The sequence below is a fragment of the Ailuropoda melanoleuca genome, chromosome 16 (assembly GCF_002007445.2).
Source record: "Ailuropoda melanoleuca isolate Jingjing chromosome 16, ASM200744v2, whole genome shotgun sequence".
Taxonomy (NCBI): Eukaryota; Metazoa; Chordata; class Mammalia; order Carnivora; family Ursidae; genus Ailuropoda; species Ailuropoda melanoleuca.
Genome location: NC_048233.1, coordinates 2,377,741 through 2,396,923, shown reverse-complemented (window position 1 = coordinate 2,396,923; position 19,183 = coordinate 2,377,741). Strand labels below are relative to the sequence as shown.

Sequence of the window (19,183 nt, the reverse complement as noted above, 5' to 3'; positions counted from 1 at the left end):
GATACGGATAACCTAGGATACATTCTCTGTATCTCTGTAGGCTATTCCTTTCCTAGGGATAAGAAGTTTTGGTTCGTAGTTAGAATAATTAAAAATAGCAGATGAAAGTTGTAATTACTGGTTTCGCACAATTCTTGTTTTTTAGAGTTGTATATTTTTATTGAAAATAATTGATATACAATATTGTATTGGTTTCAGATGTACAACATAGTGATTGAATATTTGTATACATTATGAAATGGTCACCACACTAAGTTGTTACCATATGTTGCCACACATAGCTGTTACAGTATTGTTGACTGTATGCTGTATATTACAACTCTGTGTCTTATTTATTTTAAAACTAGAATATTGTACCTCTTTTTTTTTTTTAATTTTATTTATTTATTTGACAGAGAGAGAGACAGCCAGTGAGAGAGGGAACACAAGCAGGGGGAGTGGGAGAGGAAGAAGCAGGCTCCCAGCAGAGCAGGGAGCCCAATGCGGTGCTCGATCCCAGGACCCTGGGATCACTCCCTGAGCCGAAGGCAGACGCTTAACGACTGAGCCACCCAGGCGCCCCTAGAATATTGTACTTGTTAATTCCCTCTTCCTATTTTGGCCACCACCCACGCGCCTCTGCAACCATCAGTTTGTTCTCTGTATTTACGAGTCTTTTTCTGTTTTGTTTATTCATTTGTTTTGTTTTTCAGATTCCACATGTGAATGAAGTTATATAGTATTCTTCTCTGACTTCACTTAGCATAGTACCCTATAGTCCATCCATATTGTTGCAAATGGCAAGATTTCTTTTCTTTTTTGTTTAATGGTTGAGTAATATCACATTGTGTACATTTTCCGTTGTGTACATTTTCTTTTGCCATTCATCTGTTCATGGACACTTAGGTTGCTTCCATATTGTGGCTATTGTAAATAATGCTGTGAGAAACATAGGAGTGCATGTGTCTTTTTGAATTAGTTTTTTTCATTTTCTTTGGATAAATACCTAAAAATGGAATTGCTGGATTACATGGTAGTTCTATTTTTAATTGGGGGGTGGAATGTCCATTACCATTATCTTTTTTTTTTAAGATTTTATTTATTTATTTTGAGAGAGAGAGCACGAGTGGAGAGAGGAGCTGAGAGAAAGGCAAAGGGAATCTCAAGCAGGCTCTGTGCTGACCGCATAGCCTAGTGTGGGCCTGATCCCATGACCCCTGAGATCATGACCTGAGCGGAAACTAGGAGTCGGACACTTAACCGACTGAGCCACCCAGTCACCCCTTCATTATGATTTTCCATAATGGCTGCACCAAATTTACATTCCCTTTTCTCTACATCCTCACCAACACTTGTTTTTTGTAGTCTGTGTGATAATAGCCATTCTGACAGAATGTGTGAGGTAATACCTTACTGTGGTTTTCATTTGCATTTTCCTCCTGGTTAGTGATGTTGAGCATCTTTTCTTGTGCCCATTTTTTTACTCTTGTGTCCATTTTTTAATTAGATTTTTAAAATTTATTTTCATGAGTTCTTTGTGTATTTTGAATGTTAACCCTTTATCAGTAAAATTACATATTTTAAGTGTTCATGTAATCTGGTTATATTGAAAATTTAACACGAGTCTGTTCATTCAATAAGTATTTATTGAATACCTATTTTAGACTCTAAGGAGGGTTGTATAGACAAATATATTAAAGCATGATCAAAATAAAAAATGGGAGCATATACACAAAGCCATGTGTGTGGCCACACTGTACCACACACATACTGACTACAACTCAAGTTGTGCTAGGCAGTTGGCCATGTATAAAGATAGTACAGAATTCCATCAGTGGTCAAATTATATGAGACATAAAGCAATTGGTGAGCAGGGTTGGCGAGGAGGTTGTGATATCAGAAAAACTGGATAGCAGTTGATAAGACATGGAGAAATGTAAGTAAGTGAGTCATATTGAAGCATAAATTAAAATGGATAATGGGAGAGGGAAAGCCATAATCATAGCTCGTGTACCATGTTAAAGAATTTAGCCATGGGGCGCCTGGGTGGCACAGCGGTTAAGCGTCTGCCTTCGGCTCAGGGCATGATCCCGGCGTTATGGGATCAAGCCCCACATCAGGCTCTTCTGCTATGAGCCTGCTTCTTCCTCTCCCACTCCCCCTGCTTGTGTTCCCTCTCTCTCTGGCTGTCTCTATCTCTGTCGAATAAATAAATAAAATCTTTAAAAAAAAAAAAAAAGAATTTAGCCTTTATCCTATATTACTTATATATTTCCACATAACAAGTTATCCCAGATTTAGTCGCCTAAAACAAAAATTATTATCTCTGCTTCCGATGATCAGATTTGGGAATCCTTTAGCTTTGTGCTTCTGACCTCAGACCTCTTATGAGACTGCAGTTAAGATGTCAGCTCAGGCTGCAGCCATCTGAAGCTTGATTTTGGGTTCAAGAGCTGGGCCTGCCTGCAGGGTCTGAGTCAGCATGGGATAGGGGACACAAGACAAACACAGGACAAGTCCTCCAGGAACAGATGACTAACTCGCATAGCTGTTGAGTAGAGTCCTCATTTTTTCATTGGCTATTTGCAGGAGGCTTTACTTCCTCACAGAATGGGCCTCTCTGTAGGCTTCTCATAACATCACAGCGAGGTTCCCATAGGGTGAATGATCCATCCCAGGGTAAGAGGACACTGAAAACAGCAGCCACAGTATTTTTTTTTAAAAAGATCTTATTTATTTATTTGAGAGAGAGAGAGAGCACGAGAAGGGTGAGGGTCAAAGGGAGAAGCAGACTCCCCATTGAGCAAGGGAGCCTGATGCGGGACTCATCCCTGGACTCCAGGATCATGACCCGACAGTTGCTTAGCCAACTGAGCCACCCAGGCGCCCCTGAAGCCACAGTATTTTTTATAACATGATCTTGGAAGTGATTTACATCATTTCAACCATCTCACCTTATATTGATCATACAGATCACCACTGCTGTAGTACAGAAAGAGTCTATAAATGGTATGAATACCAGGTTGTGGGGACCAGAGGGGGCCATGTTGGAGGCCAGTTCTCCTATCCTGGAAGCAATAAAGAGCTATTAAATATTTTAAGTATAGAAGTGACATTTATATTTGCATTTCAGATACATGATTCTGCTGTAGAAAATGAGGTGTAGGGACAAGATTAAAGTCATGAAAACACTGTAATAATCTAAAGTTTTTAAGACCCTGAAATAAACCCGCACTTACGAGGTTTAAGAGATTTTTGAGAAATATTTAAAAGATAGAAAAGGTATAATTTATTGGTGGCTGATTGACTATGGTGAGTTAGGCAGTAGAGGAGTTAAGGATGACTGTTAGGTGTCTGGGTTGAGAAACTAGGTGGATACTGATGTGGTCCACTGAGATGCAGGATGGTAAAATAGATCCATCCAGTAGACATTTGGATATGTGTAGTTCTGAAGCTCAAACAGAAGGGAATGGATAATAGTATAAAATGAGAAGAGCCTATAGTGTATTGCTAGGGAATTCAACACATGGATGAGGAGGAAATGATCCTGTAAGAGATGAAGGAGAATTGTTAGGAGCTACATAGTAAACCAGCAAAGTGTGATTTTATAGAAGCCAAGAGAGAATTCAGTGTTGAGGAAAACAAGGTAATCCTATAATCATTAAAGTGTAAAGCTCAGTGAAGCTCTCAAGTGTAGTCTGAAAAGCCTAAACTAAACGCTTTAATATAGTTGTTACGGTGACCCTAACCCCAGTGTGAAAACAAAATATAAATAGTTTTTTCCAAGATAGTAGTGTTAGGATCTAATGCTCCCCTTTCCATTACCCCCTCCAGAATACACATGCACACACACATACATGCGTGCACATATGCATCCACCCTCCCATACACGCAGAGCCCACACGGCTTTATAAGACAAAATTAGCTGCTTCTCCACCCCTTCCACATCTTACTATAATGGACAATAAAAGGAGTCAACAAACTTTTTTTTATAAAGGGCCAAATAGAAAAGATGTCAGGCTTTGTGGGTCATACGGTCTCTTTTACGACTACTCAGCTGTGTCTAGCAATCCTAGACAGTATGTAAATAAATACATATGACTGTGTAACAATACAGCTTTATTTACAAAAACAGTATGTAAATAAATACATATGACTGTGTAACAATACAGCTTTATTTACAAAAACAAGTGGAACACGAGTTTTACTCCTAGGTACGTACTCAAAATAATTGAAAGCAGGAACTCAAACAGATACTTGTACGCCATTGTTCATAGCTGCATTATTTACAATAGCCAAAAGGTGGAAGCACCCTAAGTATTCATCAGCAAATAAATGGATAAACAAAATGTGTGTATATGTATATATACTATGGAGTATTATTCAGCCTTTAAAAGAAATGAAATTCTGGCATATGCTACCATATGAAAACCTCGAAATCATGATGATGAGTGAAAGAAGCTGAACACAGAAGGACAAATATTACATGGTTCCACTTGTCTGGGTACATAGAGTAGGCCAACCTCATAAAGACAGAAAGTAGACTAGAGATTGCCAAGGGCTGGGCAAGTGGGATATGGAGAGTTATTGTTTCATGAGTACAAAGTTTCTGTGTAAAAATATGAACAGGTTCCAGAAATGGATTGTGGTGGTAGTTGTCCAACACTGTGATGTGCTCAGTGCCACTGAATTGTGCCCTTACTGGTTAAAATGCTAAATTTTATGTATATTTTACTACAATTAACAACAACAACAACAACAATAATGATAAAATAGACAGCAGGGTAAATTTGGCTCCTGGGTTATAGTTTACCAGTCCCTACATTATAAACTCTTGAGTGCAGAGACTGTGTTTATTTCAACTTAAATCCATAGCATCTAAACAGCTGTTTTATTGAAGTTGTACAGAAGCTTAACATAGCTAAATGAAATTAAGAATTTGGATTTTTCTTTTTTACTTGTATATTTGGTTTCATAGTCTGTCTAATGTTTATTTAGTACTTGCTTAATTTTTTATTGCAGTTTGAACACATTTCCTCTGTGATGTCTAAAGATCACAGGAGGAAAAACAAAATATGTTTTTGTCACTAAGCATTAAATGACTTTAATCTTCTCCATACAGTTTTGAAAAATAGCAATTCTAATGAGCTCATATTATACATAAAATGTTTATGTTTTCTCTTTGCACATGTAAATAGCAGCCTTAGATTTTGCACAGTAACTGGCTTCTCTTCATGGTAGAATCTGTGACAGTAAGTGGTCTGGGCAAGAAGTGGACCTGACTGATGAGAATAGCTTTGTCTTCCTGGGTAGCTTCATGTTGATCTGTAGAAATCACTGATACTGGACAGAACATCCAAAGGGTTTTTCCTAGAAGAAAACCTGTACTTTTTTCACATTACATCATTTACATTTGTTCAGGGCTATTTACAAATATTTATTAATGTTCATATTTTTTTAATCTAGGCCCCTCTTTACAAAGGAGGAAACTGAGAGGGTAAAGCTTGGTGAACTTCAGAGGGTTCATAGTTCTTAAGGACAGGAAGAATCTTCGTGTTTCAGTTAAGAACCTTAGTCAGCTATGGCCCAACTCAAAAAATTGACAAACTTCCTTTCATTTCTGGGAGAATCAGTGATTGATTAACCCTAACAGAGTAAGTAGATATTATCAGTCAGCCACTGTAGTGTATAGGAGACAGAGTGTGTTGTGGCATTTGTTTACTTGATAGATGATTTGGGAGTTTTTTGCTTTTTTGTTGTGTATGTGGGTTTTTTTTGTTTTGGGTTTTTGTTTTGGTTTTTGGTTTTTGGTTTTTTTTTTTTTTAGATGGGGTCAGAATCAATTGAGGATGGTATTTTGTAGTTCATTGTTTAAGTAGAATTTAGTCAAGATTCTTGGCTGTTTTCAAGTATATCTTCTTGAAATATGTTATTGAAATCCTAGGATGTATTTTATTGCCAGTACTAGTGCCACAGTTTACTTTTTCAAACTGTGCTTAGCTTATTAGTCAATTTAAAATGCACCCAAAACAAAATTAACCACGTTGAAGAGGAAATTGAAATAATATAGTAGTTTCTATATAGAGAAATTCTGTAAAACTCAAACATGTCTATTTTGATGGTCCTTAAGCTGTATTTTCTACAAAATACTACATACATTTTGTGATTGGTATCAATTTTTACATTAGCCCAAAAAGTATTCTTTTGCTGTCAGGTTAAGAATTGAAGGCTTCTCTAGAAAAGAGCTTTTTTTCCCCCTAATGCCAGTTTTTCATATATCTCTCCAATTTGCTGATTCTCTAGAGTGTGATCTGTTTTATAGCCTATCTGCAGTTTTTATTTACACTGTCTGGCAGACTGTGAAGGCTTATGGTATTTCCTAGTGAAAAACAACTCCAAGACCAATGTAAATGATTTGCCAACCTCCTCTTCATGATTTGGGTATCTTTTCTAAAAACACGACACAGGTGTAGGAAGTAAGACAGAAGTCATTAAGAAAGAACATATCTGCCCCACTTGTTTACAGAAGCTTTAATATTTATTAATTAAAGAAGTTTTATTACTGAATTCTTTTTAGGAAACTTGTTTGATTGTATGGTCAATGGTAAAGAATCAGCTTTTAAGAAAAAAATGTATAATGTCTTAAAACATAATATGACAGGGGCGCCTGGGTAGCACAGTCATTAAGCGTCTGCCTTTGGCTCAGGGCGTGATCCCGGCGTTCCGGGATCAAGTCCCACATCGGTCTCCTCCACTGGGAGCCTGCTTCTTCCTCTCCCACTCCCCTGCTGTGTTCCCTCTCTCGCTAGCTGTCTCTCTGTCACATAAATAAATAAAATCTTAAAAAAAAAAATATGACAAGATTTACAAAAACCTGTGTCCCTTGAGATTTGTGAACAATCAGTACTACTGTCATCAAAATGTAGTTTGTAGTTGCTGAGAATTCCTATAGTCATTTCTTTTCTCTTTTTGATTCACTGGAAAGCTTTTGCTTTGATAGGCATGTAGTTCAATTATTGTAGTTTGCCTTGATCTCTAGTCACCATGCTCAAATTTTTAAACAACTTCATGCATATATACAGTCCAGTCACTTTAAGGACTTAGGTGTGAAGAAGGTAAGGAGCTAGACTCCATATTTTCTCTTGGCCTATTTTTATTGCAAAGGAATGTAGTAAAGCACTGCCGCGTTTTGTTATCTGTTGGCCGCATGTGCCCAAAACCTATTCAGTCAGGCAGGTCTTTATTGAATAAAAGTAAATTTGCCTCCATTGTATCCCAAAAGATCAGGACATTGGGATCAGTTCTGTGGTCATAATAGAGAGTCCCCACACTTTTTCTCCAGAGTTTCTTCAAGAAGAAGTATAAAATAATATGTGATGGGCCTTTGGCTTGGAGGCTTCAGTAAATTCATAAAGTGATATTGTCTAGCTAAAAACTGGCATCTTGGCTTAAAAGTAGTTCTTTTTGATAACCAGGAATGTGGTTTTGTTTGTTTTACTGGCTTTAAGCATTTTTTCAAAAAGTTGAGGACATAAAAAGATAACTTGATGATTACACTTAGATCCTAATGTAAAAAGCCCTTAGGAATTCAACAAACGTAACTTTTACAACTGGTTAGATTTCTGATTTTCCCAAACAACAGTATGGAACTATTGCCAGTCCTGGTTAAAGTATATGTGATACCTACATAAATCGCACTGATTGCGGTATTAAGTCTCCAAGCCCAAAGAATGCCCTGATGACTTTGTCTCCAGGATTGCTCTAACTGGTGCTCCTTATTGAGTTATCTAGAGGGAAACCAGGTTCATAGTCATTTGCTTTTTTATTTTAGACACCAAAAGGTGTTCTTGGTTTATGAGTTTTAAAGACTGGGAAATTGACACAGGGAATATTATTTTTGAGTGGGTAAATAAAGTTAAGGTAAAGCAAGGAACAAAAAAGATAAAAAAGGACGGGATACATTTAAATTTATTCTGTAGTTCTGTTACCATAATAATTCACTCAAAAGGAATTCATTTTGAATTTAGTATTTAGTGTTAAAAGGAACAGAGCTGGGGCAAGTGCAGGCCAGCACTAAGTAACAATGGTGGATTGAGACCTATTGTATTTTTTAAGTGGTTCCAGGGCTGTCCAGGTGTCCTGATTTAAAGGCTGCTTCTTGAGTCAGGAAATTGTATCTTGTTCTGAGGTTTACTGTAATAAAGTGCATAGTCCTAGGGGATGGTACTGCTGGCCTCATGAATCACTTTACAGGCTGGCTGTGCTGACCCAAGCCCCATGATTTATTTATGTCATACCATAGTAGGAATGGCAAATATGTAAGGCGCACATGGTTTCTGGGATGGTTCCTGAACAGGAAAACTGCCGTAAATCCATAAAGTGAGATAGGGCAGAGCCAGCCACAGCTCATGTCATGTCCAAGAGATCCCTTCCTATTTTATAGGATGTATAGTTTTAGAACTGGTTTAAGTTTAACATTCTTCTTGGTATGTGTCCATGGGTTTTTTGTGTACTGTGTTTCAGTCCACCCAATCTTAGATTCATTACTGCCATCATCTTTGGGATCTAAGCTTGTGATTGCCAGCATTGCAATAAGATTAGAATTTTACCTCGTGTTTGAACTTCATTTGATTCCCAGCACTAATAAGGAGATTCTCTTAGAATTGCACTTAGGATTTAGGCTAGTATTAGGCTAGTCAAATATTGAGCCAAAACGGACAAGATAATAATTAATTTTTCATTTTAATCTGAATGAAATAATTTGTTAGTTTAATTAAACTTTTTATTTTTAGATAATTGTAGATTTTGTAGATTCACATGTAGTTGTGTGAACTAATACAGAGAGATCCCATTGTATTCTTCAGGCAGTTTCCCCAGTGGTAACATCTGCAAAGCCAAGATGTGATGTTGTATACAGTAGCACAACCAGGATATGGACATTGATAAGGTCAATATACAGAACATTTCTGTCACCACAGAGATCCCTTTTTATAGTCACACCCACTCCCTTCTCATCCAACCTTCTTTATCTCTTGGCAGCCATTAATCTGCTCTCCGTTTTTATAATTTTGTCATTTTAAGAATGTTATATAAATGGAATCATACAGTATATAATCTTTTCAGATTGTTTTTCACTCTGCACAATTCCTGGAGAGTAATCCAGATTGCTGCATTTATCAGTAATTCATTCCTTTTTATTACTGAGTGATATTCCATGGTATGAATGTGCTACAGCTTGTTTAACCAGTCCCCTGTAGAAGAACATCAGAGTTGTTTCCAGTTTTTGTCTGTTATGGAAAAACCCCATATAAACATTTATGTGTAGTTTTTTTTTTTTGTAACTTAAGTTTCCACTTTTCTGGAATTAATCCCCAGGTGTACAGTTGCTGGATCATATGGTAGTTGCATAATTTGATATTTTAAGAAACTGTCTAACTGGGGGCTCAGTCAGTTAAGGGTCCACCTCTTGGTTTCCGCTCAGGTCATGATCTCATGGGTCATGAGATCGAGCCCCGCCTCGGCTCTGCACTCAGCAGGGAGTCTGCTTGAAGATTCTTTCCGTCTGTCCCTCCTTCAACTCTCACCCTCTCTCTCTTGCTCTCTCTTTCTGTCTCAAATAAATAAATAAATTTTAAAAAGAGAAAAGGAAAAAGAAAAAAGAAACTGCCAAACTGCTTTCCAGAATGGTGGCACCATATTATATTCTTGTAGTGTGTAAGTGATCCTATCTTTCCACATCCTTACTAGCATTTGGTATTGTCTCTATTTTTATTTTAGCAGTTCTGATAGTTGTATAATGATATCTCATTGTGGTTTTTACTTTGCATTTCTCTGAGGGAGAATGATATTGACGAACTTTTCATGTGCTTGTCACCTGTATATTCTTTTCAGTGAAGTATCTCTTCATGTCTTCTTTCCATTTTCTAATTAGAGTGTTTATAGTTGAGTTTTGAGAATTCTTTATTCTGACTATGAGTCTCTTGTCAGATATGTGGTTTGCAAATATTTTCCCCCAGTCTGTATCTTATCTTTTCATACTCTAAACAGATTCATAACTGTGACTTTAGTAATTCAGTATATCTTTCAAATTAATTTTATTTTTTAGGGCAGTTTTAGGTTAATAGCAAAATCAGGTGGAAATTACAGAGAGTCTCGATACACTGCCATCCCCATATATACAAAATCTCCCCCATATATACACAGTTTCTCCCTCTATCAACTATGGGTACCAGGGTGGTATAGGTTTGATCAATGAACCTACATTATGTCGTTGTTACACAAAGTCCATAGTTTATATTAGAGTGCACTCCTAGTTTTGTACATTCTGTGGATTTTGAGAAATGTTATGTATCAACCACTGTAGTATCATGTAGAAGTTTCACTGCCTTAAAACCCTCTGTGCTCATTTATTTCTTCCTCTCCCTAACCCCTGAAAACCACTTACCTTTTTACTGTCTCCATAATACTGCCTTTTCCAAAATGTTGTATAGTTGGAATTTTATCCTGCCTTTTCAAAATGGCTTTTTTACTTAGTAATATGTATTTGAGTTTCTTTTACATCTTTTTATGGCTTTTATAGCTCATTTCTTTTTAGTGCCAACAATATTCCATTGTCTTGATGTACCACAGTTTATCCACTCACCTACTGAAGGATATCTTGATTGTTTGCAAATTTTGACAGTTACGAATAAGGCTGCTATAAAATTCCCTGTCCAGGTTTTTGAATGTAAGTTTTGCACGACATAAGTTTTCAGTTCATTTGGGTAAATATCAAGGAGCATGATTGCTAGATTATATGATAAGAGTAAGGGTTAGTTTTTTTGGCAGAAATTGCCAAACTGTCTTACAGAGTTGCTGTACAGTTTTGCATTCCCACCAGCAATGATGAGAGTCATTTATTCTCACTAGCACTTGATATTTTCTGTGTTTTGGATTTTGGCCATTCTAATAGGTGTGTAGTGATATCTCATTGTTTTAATTTGCAATTCCCTAATGACATACACTGTTGAACTTTTTTTCATATGTATATCTTCTTTGGTGAGATGTCCAAGTCTTGCCCATTTTAAAAATCAGGTTATTTATTTTATTATTGTTGAATTTTGAGAGTTTTTTTAATATTCTGGGTAACAGTCCTTTATCAGTTGTATCTTTTGCCTATATTTTCTCCCATTTTAAGGCTTCGTAGTCTCTTGATATCTGAAATTTTTAAACACATGTTTTATGAAATAATGGTATATGTTTGCTTTATAACAGATGTATCCAGAATATAAAGACTTGTATGCTTCAATTAAATAATTTAAGATTCATTTATTTTAATGATGAGACATTATTGATGAAATGTGGGGGAATCAACCAAATAGGAGAGGGATTATTTTCCAGGTTTATAAGTGTCATTTACAAATAACTTTTTAGAAGGAAACAACCAATTCCTTTTTAAAAATAAGATTAAACAATTGATAAATAAATTACTACTTAGTTTATACTGCCTCAGAAGGCCCCCAAATCCATTAGGCCACCAGTTGCACTCAGCACAACATACTGTTCTCCCCAGAGCTTCAAAAGCCCTAAGTCTTCACCTGCCTTATTGCCTCACAGGATTCTTAGGGCACTCCAAGCTCAGTCTACCGCCAGACTTCATAATGCACCCATGTTCTAGTCACCTCAATTTCTCAGGATAACATTTTAAGATTGAGGCCTTATCTTGGCTCAATGCTTAGTGTGACCTTTAACACATATAAGACATTTAGTGAATGGGTACTGAACTGAGCTGAACCAGCAGGAGCAAGAGGGATTAGAAGACTGAATTTTAAGTGAAAAGGATATAAAAGGCACTAAGAAAGTATAGATTTGGGAAACGTGGAAATTTTCAAATGACTAAAGAATCAGGCTGGAAATTTTGGATTGGAGCCAGTGAATGATTTGACTGTCATGTACTTTGTAAATTGATATATTTATCTTTTACATAGAATGGTGAATTTTTATAGCTAAAAGGTATTTAGAATTTATATTTTTTTAAAAATCTTTTTTATTATATTATGTTAGCCACCATACAGTACATCCTGGTTTTTGATGTAAAGTTCGATGATTCATTAGTTGCGTATAACACCCAGTGCACCATGCAATACGTGCCCTCCTTACTATCCATCACCAGCCTATCCCATTCCCCCACCCCCCTCCCCTCTGAAGCCCTCAGTTTGTTTCTCAGAGTCCATAGTCTTTCATGCTTCATTCCCCCTTCTGATTACCCCCCCTTTCTTTATCCCTTTCTTCTCCTACTGATCTTCCTAGTTCTCTTAATCCAAAGAACATCAAATTGAGACCTGTCAGTAGATCCTCAAATAATTTCTCATTCTCGTATACCTTCAGTCTTAAAGCAGGTATCCTCAAGTACTGGCACATGCAAACAGAATTCAAAGAAATTTGCAACAACTAAAATAACACACATAAGTAGAAATTATCTGGGGTGTTTTTTGAGATTATAGCACTTGCTTTTATTCTTTCTGTTGCTTTCTCTCTTTTTATTTCTTTCAGAGTGCATCCAAATACAACTTATATTCATGATCTCCTCTGTAAGACAATGTGTATTTACAGTAGGACTATTTTAAGTTTGAAATACCGTTTTTCTTTTTCAAATGTAATATTAAATGCCAGTTCAGTATGTGTACTTAGTCAATCTCTTAGTTCTCATTGTGATAAAATTCTCGGGTATGAGAGGCAATCAAGTCCTCTTACCCAGACATGTGTTTGGACAAATCAAATAATCAACTTTATAAATTGATATATAATGTGTTGTTTTTACCTTCACAAAAAGTTTTTAATTTTCTTAACTTGCTAGAGTAGCAGCAGAGATAAGGTGTCTTAAGAATTGCTACTCTGCAGAGATTGTCGTAGAAATTACCACAGGGAACTTGACAGAACTCCCGGCCAATCAGTAGATAATAAGCCCCTTTGTTGGGGGCCTAGGTGGCTCAGTCAGGTGTCTGCCTTCAGCTCAGGTCACGATCTTGGGGTCCTGGGATCAAGTCCCACATTGGGTGCCCTGCTCAGTGGGGAGTCTGCTGCTCCCTCTCTCTTTGCCCTTCCACCCTCCTGCTTGTGCACTCTCTCTTTCTCTCTCTCAAATAAATAAAATCTTTTTTAAAAAAATAAGCCCCTTTGTCAACAGTGATATAATTCACAGGAAGTCATTTCATTTTGCCTCATCTGACTCAAGCAAAAACATTCTGTGAGAATGTTATATTTTAATCTCTATAAAATTTAATAGTATCACTCTAATCATGAACAAACCATGGAAGATGCACATTTGCTGTTTGTACTCTCTCTAGTAATTTCTTAAGTGTTACTTTGTTCTCCAAAATAATCAAGGCAGGGGTTCCAACATCAATTAACTATTTAACTGAGATTGTAAGAATAGACTTTACTCGTGTACAGCTTAGAATTTGCTTTAAATAAAATATTGGGATTTGGGTTCAAGATGGTGGCATATGAAATTCATAAAATCACTCCTTCTCATGGATACAATGAATATACAACTATATATGGAATAATTTCCTCTGAAAAAGACCAGAAAACTGGATGAGGAGAGCCTCCACAAAAAAATAAATAAATAAATAAATAACATCAAGATGGGTAAGAGAGGGAGAGACACTGTCTTACCAAAAAAGGACCCACCCCGGGGCGCCTGGGTGGCACAGCGGTTAAGCGTCTGCCTTCGGCTCAGGGCGTGATCTCGGCGTTATGGGATCGAGCCCCACATCAGGCTCTTCGGCTATGAGCCTGCTTCTTCCTCTCCCCACTCCCCCTGCTTGTGTTCCCTCTCTCGCTGGCTGTCTCTTATCTCTGTCGAATAAATAAATAAAATCTTTAAAAAAAAAAAAAAAAGGACCCACCCCATTTGCAGCAGTTCACCATTATGAGGGACCTCAAAAATACTGAACTATTCCCTGATGAATGAGCAGTTTCTGCTCCACATCGGGCATACCAACCCCTGGATCCTGCAAAAGAAAGAAGACTCCTAAATGCCAGGTTTTGAAAAACAACAAAGACTATGTCCAGGAAAGCCATAGATCTGTAGGGAACAGAGAACCACCCACACCGCCCACCCTCCCTCCCTTAAAGGGCTCACTCACAAACTTATTCTCCCTGGGACCTAATGCAAAAACACCAATTTGAAAAGCACATAGACCAGATGTGAAGGAGTCCCACTTACTAAAGTGCCTGTTGGAAAGTTAGGAAACTGTTGGGACTTTCTCCATGGATGGAGATGTTGGCAGATGCCATATTTGCGATTTCAGTGCCCCACATCCTCAGTGCAAGTATGTGTCACAGCCAGGTTGAGTGACAGCCTAGCCCACATCTACTCTCCAGTGCCAGTCACATGTTGCAGCTAGGCTGGGCAACAGCCCTGCGAACCCCCTCACAATAAATATGGTCCCATCACAACATATGGGAACACACAGTCCACACAGGGGACACCTTTGAGTGCCTAGATCTGGCAGCCAGAGGGGATTGCAGTTCTGGGATCTATGTACCATCTCCTTAAAAACGTGACTGACTCCTTTAAGAGTGGGAGAGGTAGTTCTTTTGCCTAATACATAGAAACAGAGTCAGGCAAAATGAGGAGACAGAGAATAATGTCCCAAATGAAAGAACAAGACAAAACATCAAAGAGAGACGTTAATGAAACGGAGATAAGCAGTCCACCACCTTGTAAAGTGTTCAAAGCAGTGGTCATAAGGATGCTCACCAAACTCAACAGAAGAATGAATGAACACAGTGAGATCCTTAACAAAGAGATAGAAAGCTTAAGAAAGTTTCAAACAGAAGTTACAAAGCTGAAGAATATCATAACTGACTGAAAAATACACTAGAGGAGTTAAATAGCAGACTGGATGAACCTGAAGATCAGATCAACAAACTAGGAGACAAAGCAGTAGAACTTACCCAGACAACGTAGCAAAACTAAAAAAGAAGTCTTAAAAATGAAGATAAATTCCCTTTGGGGACAATGTCAAGTGGAATGGTATTTGCATAATAGGGCTCCCAGAAGAAGAAGAGAGAGAGTAAAGACTGGAAAACTTATTGAAGAAATAATGGCTGAAAACTTCCCTAATCGGGGAAAGGAAACAGAGACACAGGTCCAGGAAACCCAGAAAGTTCCAAAGAAGATGAACACAAAGAGATCCATACCAGACACATTATAATTAAAATAGTAAAAGTTAAAGAGTGATTCTTTAAAGCAGCAAGATAAAAACTTAATGCATACAAGGGAAACTCCATAAGGTCATCGGCAAATTTTTCAGCAGAGACCTTGCAAATCAGGAGAGAGTGGCACAACATATTCAAAGGGCCAACAGGAAAAAAAAAACAAACCTACAATAAACAGTTCTCAACCTGGCAAGACTATCATTCAGACTTGAGAGATTAAGAGTTTTCCAGACAGCTCTAAAGATGGTGGCTTTGGCAGCGAGGGACTCTCTGGTGCTGTACATGAGTACTAGCCAAACCGTGACTTTTGTCAGAAAAATTCCCTGGACTGCTGCCTCAAGTGAGCTGAGCAGACACTTTGCACAGTTTGTCCATGTGTGAAAGTACACTGTACTTTCTGACAAAGAGACTGGATTTCACAGAAATGTGGATTGGATTCAGTTTTCTTCACAGAACTTCAGGGTGCACTGCAGCAAGAATATCATATTATTGATGGAGTAGAGCTCCACGTTCAAGCTCAGAGACCAAAAGTTTTGCAAGGGGACCAAACGTCTGATGAAGAAAAAGATTTCTGAAACTATTACTACCTGTTAAATAAACAAAATTTTTTTAAAAAAAAAAGAGTTTTCCAGACAAGCAAAAGTTAAAGAACTTCATCACTACTAAGCCGACCTTAGTAAGAAATGATAAAGGCGGGGCGCCTGGGTGGCTCAGTCGTTAAGCCTCTGCCTTCAGCTCAGGGCGTGATCCCAGCGTTATGGGATCGAGCCCCACATCAGGCTCCTCCGCTGGGAGCCTGCTTCTTCCTCTCCCACTCCCCCTACTTGTGTTCCCTCTCTGACTGGCTGTCCCTCTCTGTCAAATAAATAAATAAATAAAATCTTTAAAAAAAAAAAAAAAAGAAAGAAATGATAAAGGCACCTCTCTAAACTGGAGGGGAAGCACTAATTAATTACAAGAAAACATACAGAAGTAAAAATCTCACTGGAAAAGGTAAATGTGTAGTAAAAGTAGTGGACCAGCCACTTAAAAGCTACCATGAAGGTTAAAAGACAAAGGAAAAATATTAAAACTACAATACTAAGTTTAGACATTAAAGGATGCTTAAAATGAAAAGATGTAAAATGTGACATCAAAAACAGATTACTTGGCTTTCAGTTTTCCCACTGCTTGACTTATTTCACTTAGCATAATCCCCTCCAGTTCCATCCATGTCAATGCAAATGGTGGGTATTCATCCTTTCTGATGGCTGAATAATATTCCATTGTATATATGTACCACATCTTCTTTATCCATTCATCTGTTGAAAGGCATCTCAGCTCCTTACACAGTTTGGCTATTGTGAACATTGCTGCTATGAACACTGCATCAAAAACTAATGATGTATTATATGCTGGCTGAACTGAACATAATTTAAAAAAATAGATTACTTGGGCAGGAGGGCAGGAATGTAAAATTTTGAAGTGTATTCAAATTCAAGTTGCTGTCAACTCAAAATAGCTTGTTCTATACATAAGAAGCCGTACGTGACCCTCTCAGTAACCACAAAACAAAAACTTGTAAATAAATACCGGAAAGCATTTGAGAAAAGACACACAGAAAGCAATGAACAAAATGGCAATAAGTACATACCTATCAATAATTACTTTAAATGTAAAGAGACTAAACTCCAATCAAGAAATTGAGTGCTGAGTGGATAAATTAAAACAAGACCCATCTATATGCTGCCTACAAGAGACTCAGTTCAGAAGTAAGGATACATAGAGATTGAAAGTGAAGGGATGTAGAAAGCACACAAGTGGAAATGAAAGTTGATGTAGCTATACTCGTAGCCTACTAAACGGGTTTTAAAACAAGACTATAAGAATAGACAAAGAAGTACATTACATAATGATAAAGGGGTCAGTGCAACAAGAGAACCCAAAGTTTACAAATATATACACACCCAACATAGGAGCACCGAGATATATAAAACAGATATTAAGGGACTAAAGGGAGAAATTGACAGCAATACTACAGTTAGAAGACTTTAACACTCCCTTACATTCATGGGTAAATCAGTCAAACAAATTTAATTAAAAGGAATCATTAGCTTTAAATGACATTTTAGACCAAGTGGACTCAATAGGTGTATACAGAACATTCTACCCAAAAACAACAGAATGCACATTCTTCTGAAGTGCACGTGGAATGTTCTCCAGGATAGATCACATGTTAGGCCACAAAACAAGTCTCAGTAAATTCCAAAAGATTAAATTATATCAGGCATCTTCTCTGAACACAATGGTATGAATCTGGAAATCAATTACAAGAAGAAAAGTAGAAAAAGCACAGAAATGTGGAGGTTAGACAACATTCTCCTGAACAACCGAGGGGTCATCAGAGAACTAAATGCCTGTAGACAAATGAAAATATGAACAGAGTATGTAAAAATCTTTGAAATGCAGCAAAAGTGGTCTTTAGAAGATCATAGCAGTACAGGTCTAACAAGAAACAGGAAAAATTCCAAACAGTCTAAATTTACACCTAGAAAAAAAAGAGCAAATGAAGTCCAAAGTCAGTCGAAGGAAGGAAATAATAAAGATTAGAGGAGAAATGCATGAACTGGAGACTGAAGTAAACAAACAAAGAGCTCTATGAAACTATGAGGTGGTTCTTAGAAAAGATAAACATAATTGACATGCCTTTGGCAGTCTGATCAAGAAAAGAGAGAGCAAGCTTTAATAAAATCAGAAATGAAAGAGGTAAAGTTAAACTGACACCACAGAAATGCAAAGAATCATGAGACTATTATGAACAACTATATGCCAAAAAAATTGGACAACCTTAAAGAAATTAATTCCTACAAACATAATAATCTTCCAAGCCTGAATCATGAAGAAATAGAAAATCTGTATACAAGTAAGGAGATTGAATCAGTAATCAAAAAACCCAACAAACGAGTCCAGGATCAGACAGCTTTACTGGTGAATTCTACCAAACATTCAAAAATTTAATATTTATTCGTCTCAAACTGTTCCCAAAAATTGAAGAGGAGGGAACATTTCCCGATGAATTTTGTGAGGCCAGCATTACCATGATATCAAAACCAGGCAAGGATACTACACACACAAGCTTACACATACACACAATTACAGGCCAATATCATTGATGAACATTGATGGAAAAATTCTCAACAGAATATTAGCAAACCGAATTCAGTAATATGTCAAGAGGACTAAACACCATAATCAAGTGGGATTTATTTCACTGATATAAGGATGGTTCAGCAGCCACAAGTCAATCAACTTGATACACCACAGTAACAAAATGAAGGGACAGTAACATGTGATCATCTCAGTAGATGCAGAAAAAGCATTTGACAAAATCCAACATCCATTTATAGTAAAAACTCAACAAACTGTGTAGAGAGTGAACATACATCAACATAATAAAGGCCATATGTGACCCACAGCTAACATCATACTCTGGTGAATATCTGAAAGCTTTTCTTTTCAGATCTGGAGCAAGACAAAGATGTCCACTCTTACCACTTATTCAACATAGTATTGGAAGTCCTAGCCATTATCAGTTAGGCAAAAAAAGAAATAAAAGACAGGGTGCCTAGGTGGCTCAGTCAGTTAAGCATATGCCTTTGGCTTAGGTCATGATCCCAGGGTCCTGGGATCAAGCCCCACATTGGGTTCCCTGCTCAGCGGGGAGTCTGCTTCTCCCTCTGTTCCTCCCCTGTTGCTTCTGTCTCTTGCTCACACTCCCTCTCTCTAATAAATAAAATCTTTTAAAAAATAAAAGAATAAAAAATAAGAAATAAAGGCATCCAAATCTGAAAGGAAGAAGTAAAACTGTAACTATTTGCAGATGACATAATACACATTAAAAAGACTCCAACCAAAAAAATGTTAAAACCAATAAATGAGTTCAGCAAAGTAGCAGTATACAAAATCATCATACAGAAATCACTGGCAGGAAAACAATCCCATTTACAGATATGTCAAG

The 19,183-nt window shown here is 37.3% G+C and overlaps 1 protein-coding gene and 1 pseudogene across 12 annotated transcripts in view; both read left to right on the top strand.

The window, feature by feature from the left end:
- The window catches only part of ERC1 (ELKS/RAB6-interacting/CAST family member 1), a 536,559-nt gene that overhangs the window by 356,853 nt on the left and 160,523 nt on the right, over positions 1 to 19,183 (top strand). The window lies entirely within an intron of this gene.
- Positions 13,857 to 15,938, top strand: LOC117796707 (annotated as a pseudogene).